Raw genomic sequence first — 9,934 nt, 5'->3', positions numbered from 1 at the left:
CTACTGAAACATAGTTTGCATGATATATTCTCAAGTAAATATACTTAACTGCTGGACACTTTATTTTGAGATTCTTATTCAATTTCTTCATATTTATCTATAAAACTTATTTGGCATCTTTCATCTTTTTACCATTTTCATCTTTTTAACTTTCGAAGGTTTAACTTTTTAATGACGAGCTAACTGATGAATTTGTGCACCGACTGTTTTTTTGAGACTGAATATACAAATGGACAAAGGCCAGATCATATATGACAGTATAACTCTGACCCCCAACGTGGGAAGCAAACATCCCAAGAAGCCAAATCACAGCCCCTGCAGCATTCAGCACAGAACAGTCAGCACTTGGTCAGTAACTGCCAGTTTCCAAAACTCTCGTTCTGCTTTCAACACAGGACCGCCAGAGAAAGCCACGTATGCTCCCTAAACCATCGCATAGGATGCCTGCCTTCTACTTAGTGAGCTCCAGCTTCCCCGTGTCAACAACTTCCAATCAGGCCACCCCTCCCCCACTCCCCTGACCTCTGCCACCCTCTCCCCTCCCTTTCCCTTCTCTCCTCTTCTTGTGCATGCAACAATCCTCTCCTGTCGCATTACAGTCTCTGCAATATTTTTAACGTGTGATAGAGCAGCTCCTCCCTCAGAGTTCTTCCTGGTCCATATTTTCCTAGCTTAGCTTATGCGTTTATTTTTTCCATGTAGGATCATTTATCTAACTCAACAGAAAAGCTCGTTAAAATTTTTATTGGCATTGTATTCAATTTATAAAGTAATGGGACTGACCATTTAATGAAACTTCCTAACTTAAAACATAGACTGATTTTCCATTTGCCAACTATTTTTAATTGAAATTTATAGTGTGATCGTTGTAGATTCTACACTGCTGTAAGGAATAACTCCAAAAGTTCCAGTGTACACTTTACCCAGTTCCTTACAATGATAACATTCTGCAAAACTATAGGACGATACCACAGCCAGCTTGTTGGCATTGATACAATCCACTATCTTATTCAGATTTCTCCAGTTTTACTTGTACTAATTTGTTCCTGTGTATTTAGTTCCGTACAATTTTATCAGATGTGCAAGTTTGTGTATCCATCACAGCTAAAATAATGACCAGTTTTATCACTACAAGGTATTCTTGTATTGCCTATTAAAAAATCAATGGATGTTATTTTTTAGAGCAGTTTTACGTTTACAGCAAAATTTAATGAAATACACAGTGTTCTCATATAGTCCCTGCCCCCACATATGCATAACCTTTCTGTTGTCAATACCCCTCATCAGAGTAGTATACTTTTCACAATTGATGAACATACATAGGCACATCATTATCACTCAAAGTCCATAGTTTACATTAAGGTTCACTCTTGGTGTCAGAGATCACTAGGGTTTAACTCTGTGGTCCCTTTCTGGATTCTCTACTCTGTTCCATTGATTTATGTAGCTGTCCTACAATGAAAATGACGATGCTGTGATTACAGTATGTACAAGGCAATACTAAATATTGTTAAAGTGTTTACTGCCGCATTATTCTTCCTGTCATGATTGTTTTAGCTGCTCTCAGCTATGTGCCTTTCTATATAAATTTTAGAAAAAGGTGTCTCTGTCTACAAACTGTGGTGGAATTTTTATTAGAATAATATTAGACCTATAGATCAATTTGGGGATAATTGAGACCTGTACTCATTATTCTATCCAGTAACATGGTGAGGACTGCAGAATTCTCAGCACATAACAACTCCTTCCAAACCCCCACACCAGGAGGAGACTCAACCAAACTCTGGCGTGGCTTCTAGCTGCATAAGGCTGTGTAACCGGAATGACTCCAGCCCACCATTAAAATGCCTTCCTGAGAGCTCAAAGCTGACAGAAAAATTTTCTATTTATTTTAGTCAACACCCAATTATAGGCCTCTGATACCCCTTCTTAGAGTATTTACTAAAGAGGGCTTACAACTGTAGATATGTATCTCTCACAATTCTCTAAAGGACCTAAGAGCCACTCCTTTGAAATACGATCATTAAGACAGATAGAGCCTCTTTCTCTCAACTTCTGAGTGAGGATAGAATCCTAACTTTGATAACTGCAAAGTAACGAACACAATGGGTCTAATCACAGTTACACTGACCAACCTTTGTACTTTTTCACTTCTTTGACTCTACTGAGCCCCTGAACCCTGCTCCTTCATTCCCTCTTTAAAATTCTAGATTCACCTCCGTACAAATCTGAGCGCAGCTCAGCTTCTGTCAGCTGTTACTGAATAAAATCTGCTTTCACCACTTTAACTAATTTCTGCTGCATTTGTCTTTGACAATAGTAAGGCTCTCAATTTATTTGCATCTTCTTTAATCACTGTAATCGGTATTTTATAATTTTCAGCATCAGATCCTGTACACATGTTCTTGAATTTATGCCTGAATATTTCATGTTCTTCGGAGTGGTTTTAAATAATACAGCATTTTCAAGTTTATCATCTGCAGGTTCATCATTAGTTGTAGAAATAAAATTGTCTTTTGTGTGTTGATCTTGTACTTTGTACTTGGTGAACTTTTTGTACTCATGTATTAGTTCTGATTTTTTTTTTTTGTAGATTCCCAGAGTTTTTTTACACAGACAACAATGAAACTAGGAATGGTTACATTTTTTCCTTTCTAAACTCTATGGCTTTTATTTCCTTTACTTCTGTTATTGCCAGAAGCTTCAGTATTTTGTTGAATAAGAGTAGTGAAAGTGGTATTCCTTTCCTTGTTCCTTATTGTGGGGAGAATCATTTAGTCTTTCCCTGTTAAGCATGAAGTCAACTGTGCATTTTCTGTAGATGACCTTCAACAAGTGAAAGTAGTTTCCATCTATTTCAAACTTGCTAGAAAATTTTATGACAAACAGGAGTTGGATTGTATCAAATGTTTTCTCTACATCTCTTGCTTATTAACAAGTCTTGCCCTTAAACAAATAGACAGCCAGTTATTTCTCTGGCAAAAATTGGTTTATCTGGGATTAGCAAAGAATAGCCATTTGGAGTGTGCAACCATGGCAACATGCAGGAGCACCCAGCAAGGAAGAGAGGAGAAGCTCTTTTATCTCAGAGTGGGGAAAACTGTGGGGGCTATTGGACACAGTCTTGAGGGCAGTGGCTTTTCATTGGCAGAGTTGTGACAGTCTCTCCTTGGCTTAGTTTCTGACTGGTCAGGAAGAGAAAGTCTTTATTCTTCCTGTTGCACTGCGCCTTTGACATAGGGCATGAGAACTCCCTCTATTAGCCTTCCAACACTATTTCAACTACGTTTCCGTTTATTAACTTTCACATGTCCCCATTTTGATTGCGATCTTTCTCTGAAACCACTGTTGATGTGCAGTCAGATTTTTCCACTTTCAGTAGCCTCTCGTCCGTCGATGCCAGGAAGGAGCTTCTCTGGGAGTCATGTCCCAGGTTGGAGGAAAAACACACAGATTGGAAACCTATTGTGGCCACATTTGAGGAACACGGAGTTAGAGGAGGGAGAACTCTCTGGCACTTTTTACCTGAAGTTTGCACGTTATCAAGATCAGAGGCATTGGAGATGATCTGAAGTGTCATGTCATCCTCAAAGGTTTGGCAGACAAACTTCCAACAGACCTGGTCCAGACACCTTGGAAACCTTCGCATCAGATACTATCTGCTTCCATTTGGAGAAATCTTTATTTTTAAGTCACCAAATGATGTGCAGTTCCCCCCAGAGTTTGTGCTTTCTTCAGGTGTGTCGTATGAATCCAAGTCTTGAGTTTTGTGGCAAAAAGCTTGGCTAGCAGCGCCCGACTGAGGAAAATACTATCATCTTGGTTGAGTTTTGTTAGTTTGAAATTTTTGGTAAGTTGTTCCTTGTTTTTAAGTTGTTAAATTTATGAGAATGGAACTGTTTATATTATTTTCAATGGCTGAAGAACCTGCAGTGATCTATCCCTCTAGTGTGTCTCAGGCCTTTGAGGGTGAAGAGGCTTCCCCAAAGCTTCTTGAGGCAGAACCCTGTTTGCTGTTGGCCCCTAACAGCTTGAGTGCATCTGGGTTGGGGAGGAGACAGAGACTTCCAAGAACAAGTTGTTTCTTCTTGAAGGAATGCTGAAGATGCCCAAAGTATGGTACTTTGACATACAAATTATTTGGAGCCAAAAGCAATCGAGAGCCAGCAGATGCAGGAAAAACTCTTGATCTCCACCTTGACTGCTTTAAATGAAGGATAGACTTCCTCTTTGGAAAGGAAATTTATGTTTATAAAGGAAATTTCCATTAGTAAAAGCATCTGCACCAGAAAGAGAATGACTCTTAGAGAATTTTTTTTTGAGGAAGATTAGCCCTGAGCTAACATTCCCCACCAACCCTCCTCTTTTTGCTTAAAAAGATAGGCCCTGAGCTAACATCCATGCCCATCCTCCTCTACTTTATACGTGGGATGCCTGCCACAGCCTGGCTCGATAAGTGTAGTGTAGGTCTGCACCTGGGATCTGAACTGGTGAACCCCAGGCCATCAAAGCAGAATGTGTGAATTTAACCCGTGTGCCACCAGGCCAGCCCCTACAGAATTTTTTTTTTTTTTAGGAAGATTAGCCCTGAGCTAACTGCTGCCAATCCTCCTCTTTTTGCTGAGGAAGACTGGCCCTGAGCTAGCATCCACGCCCATCTTCCTCTGCTTTATGTGTGGGACACCTGCCACAGCCTGGTGTGCCAAGTAGTGCCATGTCTGCATCTGGGATCAGAACCGGCAAACCCCAGGCCACCAAAGTGGAACGTGCGCACTTAACCAGTGAACCACCAGGCCAACCCCTAGAGAATTTTTTTAACTGAGAGATTTATCTGCATAACAATGCAAGCTTTATTTATTATACATTTTCTCCCCTCATCTTCCCATAATTTTTCTTCAGCCACTTCCTGCTGCTGCTCACCCAGATGGCTTCCTGCTTCCAAGCTCCCCCATGAGCACCCAGTGTGGACTGGACTTGCAACTGGCAGCTGGTGTGGAGCTGCCTGCTCGAGGGCTGCAGAGCACCATCCTAAGTCTCATCCCCAGCATGACCTACCTGGCCAGCAATACTCAGGATCTGCCACCACTGCACAGGATTGGGGCAGCTGCACTGATGGTTCAGATTGTGGGCAGTACCCAACCCAATTCCCACTCACTTTTGTTGACCACACGCCTGTGCTGTTTGCAGATGGTACAGATTTAAAAGAGAAGTCATATCCTGCTGTTAAAGTGGAACTGTTGGACTGACTTGAGGGATTTTTCAACACCTGTAAAACTAAAGAGAAGCTGGGAGAATTATCAGAAGAGCTCTACAAAAATGAACTACTATCGATTGAAATGTTGAATATACATGTCCCTGCAGTTGCTAAATTGAGATGTCTTTTAGACAGTTCTCCTAGGGAAGATTTACTAGACATTCTGACATCACTTATCCAAACAAGCAACAAAAATGCTCCAAATTTTAGATACTGTGACTCTGGAGGAACTGTCCAAGATGATGATACCACTGCTTGTGAAACCAATGCAAGAATTGAAATTGCTTTAAAAAAAAACAGAAAACTTGGGGCTGGCCTGGTGGCACAGTGGTTAGGTTGGCATGTTCTCCTTCAGTGGCCTGGAGTTTGCCGGTTCAGATCCTGGGTGCAGACCTATGCACCACTCATCAAGCCATTTTGTGGCAGGAGTCCCACATATAATGTAGAGGAAGGTGGGCATGGATGTTAACACAGGGCCAGTCTTCCTCAGCAAAAAGAGGAGGATTGGTGGTAGATGTTAGTCAGGGCTAATCTTCCTCAAAAAAAAAAATTATAACAATAAAACAGAAAAAGCGAGAAAGATGATAATAAATGCGTTATATGAATATGCCTCAATAGGATTTCACACATCCTAGGTACTTTATTTTCTGGCACATTGTTATGGGATATCATGCAGGTGATTTCGACATATCCTGTGTGTTTTCCATGCGTGTCCGACACCTGATTCTGGCGTGTCCGGCAGGTAGTTTCAGTGAATCAGGCACCTGGTTCCGGCGTATCCAACAGGTGGTCCCGGTATGTCTGGTAGGCGATTCCAGCACATGTGACATGTGGTTCCGGCGTATCCGGCAGGGGATTTCGACGTGTCCGGCAGGTGGTTCCAGCATGTCCAGCACCTGGTTTTGGCGTGTGCAACACCTGTTTCTGGAGTTCTTGGCAGGTGGTTCGCACAAGACAGGCAGGTGCTTCAGGCGTGTCCAGCAGGTGGTTCTGGCATGTCGGGCACCTGATTCTGGTGTGCCCAGCATGTGGTTCCAGACTGTCTGTCAAGTGGTTCAAGCTGGTCTAGCAGGTGTTTCAGGTGTGTCCAGCAGCTGTTTCAGGCGTGTCCGGCACCTGGTTCTGGCCTGTGCTGGACCTGTTTCTGGTGTATCTGTCACATGGTTCCAGCGTGTCTGGCACATGGTTCTGGCATATTCGGTAGGTGGCTTCAGCATACTGGGAGCCTGGTTCCGGTGTATCTGACAGTTGGTTCCATGATGTCTGGCAGGTGGTTCCTGTGTGTCTGGCATATGGTTCTGGTACATTCGAAAGGTGGCTCCGGCATGTCCAGCAGGTTGCAACAGTGTGTCTGGGACCTGATTCCATCCTGTCCGGTTGATGCTTTCAGAGTGTCCTGGCTTTGGTTCTGGCTTGTCTTGCAATTAGTTCCCACATGTCCAGTGGGTGATTCTGGCGTGTCTGGCAGATTTTCCAGCCTTTTCCAGAAATTGGTACTGGCGTATCCAGGACCTGGTTCCGGTGTATCTGGCAGGTGATTTTGGCGTATCCAGCAGATTGTTCTGGCGTGTTAGGATGGTGGTTCCAGCTTGTGTGGCAGGTGTTTGTGGCATGTCTGGCACCTGGTTCTGGCATATTTGGGAGGTGGTTTCAGTGTATCTGGTACTTGGTTCTGGGATATCCAACAGGTGGTTCCGAAGTGTGTGGCATGTGGTTCTGGTAGGTTCAGAAGATGGTTCCGGCCTGTCTGTTAGATGCTTCCAGCATGTCTGGAAGTTGGTTCTGGTGTGTCAGACTCATGTTTCCAGTGTGTCCAGTGGGTGGTTCCAGGTGGATCTGGTGTGTCCGGTGGGTGCTTCCGGTGAGTCTGCTGGGTCGTTATGGGATGTCTGTGTGGTGGTTCCAGAGTGTTCGGCGGGTGCTTTCGGCATGCCTGTCGGGTTTTTCCAGCCTCTAAGGTGCCTGGTTCAAGCATATCCAGCAGGTGAGTTCTTTCTCAGCTTCCTAAAGAGCTGGAAGCAAGACAGTTTGTGGCTTGTCTCCGCTTGAGGGATGGAGGCAGTGCTTTGCGCCATCCACCTCTCGAGCAATATAGGGCGTGGTTGAGAGCAAATGGGCCTTTCTGACATAGGGGCTTTCTGACACTCTCTCCACGAATGCACAAGGACAGTTGGTTAAAAGCCTCTTGTCTCTATCCTCCTAAGCTTGTGGAATCACAATCATTCGGGCCTTGGCCCCATTGCTTAAGGGGAAGATGTAGCCATTACCCCTGAGCCGGGTTGGCAAGAGGGAAATGTGGCAGAAGCAGAAGTTCTAAAGCAGCGAGTTAAGGGCTGGGAGGAAATGGCGTTCAGCTGCCTGTGTATGAGAGGTTCCCAATATGCTGTAAGAGCATTGTGGAAAGCGACTTCTTTCTCAGCTTCCTAAAGAGCTGGAAGCAAGATGGTTTGTGTCTTGTCTCCCCTTGAGGGATGGAGGCAGTGCTTTGTGCCTTCCACCTCTAGAGTAATGTAGGGCACGGCTGAGAGCAAAGGGGCCTTTCTTCCATAGGTGCTTTCTGACACTCTCTCCTCCAGTGCACAAAAGCGGTTGGTTAAAAGCCTATTGTCTCTCTCCTCCTAAGCATGTGGATGCACAATCATTCAGGCCTCAGCCTCCTTGCTTAAGGAGAAGATGTAGGCATTTTGTCTGAGCCGGGTTGGCAAGATGGAAATGCCCCAAAAGCAGAAGTTCTAAAGCAATGAGTTAAGGGCTCCAAATAAACAGCATTTCAGGTGCCTTTGTATGAGATGTTCAACGTACACTATAAGAACAGTGTGGCAAGTGAGTTCTTTCTCAGTTTCCTAAAGAGCTGGAAGCAAGATGGATTATTGCTCATCTCCCCTTGAGGGTTGGAGACAGTGTTTTGTGCCTTGCAATTTTAGGGCAATGTAGGACTCTGCTGAGCAAACTTGGCCTTTCTTCCATAGCTGCTTTGTGAACACTCTCTCCACCCATGCACAAGGGCGGCATGAGAGGTTGCCAGTATGCTGTAAGAGCACTGTGGAAAGCGAGTTTTTCTTAACTTCCAAAGAGTGGTTGGTTAAAATCCTATTGTCTCTCTCCTCCTAAGCATGTGGAAGGACAATCATTCGTGCCTCAGCCGAATGATTCGGGCGGGACTTGTGTGACCCACCTGCCTTAAATGCTGGAACCAACTGTTGGACACTTCAGAAGCATCATCTGGAAACGGTGGAACCACCCACTGCAGATGTGAGAATCAGGTCCAAAACGTGCCAGAAGCACCTGCAGGACACACCAGAACCATCTGACTCAAACGCCGAAATCACCTGCCGGATACACAAGAACCACTTGATGGACACTCCAGAATCACATGACGGGCATGAAAGAACCATCTCTCAGAGTGCCAGAACCATGTGCTGGAAATGCCGGAACCACATCACTGACAGACATGCACCACCTGCTGGACATGCCTGAACCACCTGCTTCACTGGCCGGAACCACCTTCTGGACAAGCCAAAATCACCTGTCGGATACACTGGAACCAGGCCCCTTAGAAGCCGGAAAAAGCCAACAGACATGCCAGAAGCACCTGCCGCACACTCTGGAACCACCATACAGACATGCCTGAATGACCCGCCATACACACCAGAAGCACCCACCAGACACGCCAGAACCACCTGGAACCACCCGCCGGACACACTGGAACCATGACACTGACACGCCAGAACCACCTTGCAGACATGCCAGAAGCACCCAAAGGACATGCTGGAACCATCTTCCGAACGTACCAGAACCACATGCCAGACACACAGGAACCACCTGTCACACACTTCACAACCACCTGTTGGATATGCCGAGACCATGTGCCAGATACACTGAAACCACCTCCTGAATACGCCAGAACCAGGTGCCGGCCATGCCACAAACACCTGCCAGACAAGCCGGAACCACCAGCCTAACACGCCAGCACAACCTGCCGGACATGCCAAAATCACCTGCTGGATAAACCGGAACCAGGTCCTGGATACGCCAGAACCAATTTCCAGAAAAGGCCAGAGCAACCTGCCAGACAGCCTGGAATCCCCCGCCAGGCATGCGGGAAGCAACTGTCAAACACGCCGGAACCAACACCTGGACACACTGAATGCACCAACCACACACGAAGGAATCTGGTTCCGGACACATGGTAGCCACCAGTCGGACACGCCGGAACCACCTTCAGAACATACTGGAACCATATGCCAGACACACAGGAACTACCTGCCAGACACCACGGAACCAATGGTCAGATACTATGGAACCAGGCGCCCAGTATGCTGAAGCCACCTGCTGAACACGCCCAAACACTGTGCTGGATATGCCAGATCCATATGATGGATACACCAGAAACAGGTCCAGCACAGGCCAGAACCAGGTTCCAGAAACAGCTGAAACAGCGGCTGGATACACCTGAACCACCTGTTAGACCAGCCTGAACCACTAGATGGAGAATCCTGAACCACATGCCAGGCACACTGTAACCAGGTGCCCGACACGCCAGAACCACATTCTGGACACGTCTGAACCACCTACAAGTCTTGTGAGAACCACCTGCCGGATACAGCAGATACAGGTGTCGCACACACCGAAACCAGGTGATGGACATGACTGACCACCTGCAAGACATGCCAGAACCAG

The sequence above is a fragment of the Equus asinus genome, chromosome 22, assembly GCF_041296235.1.
Source record: "Equus asinus isolate D_3611 breed Donkey chromosome 22, EquAss-T2T_v2, whole genome shotgun sequence".
Taxonomy (NCBI): Eukaryota; Metazoa; Chordata; class Mammalia; order Perissodactyla; family Equidae; genus Equus; species Equus asinus.
The sequence above is the reverse complement of the archived record's forward strand: the minus strand, read 5'-3'. Positions refer to the sequence as shown.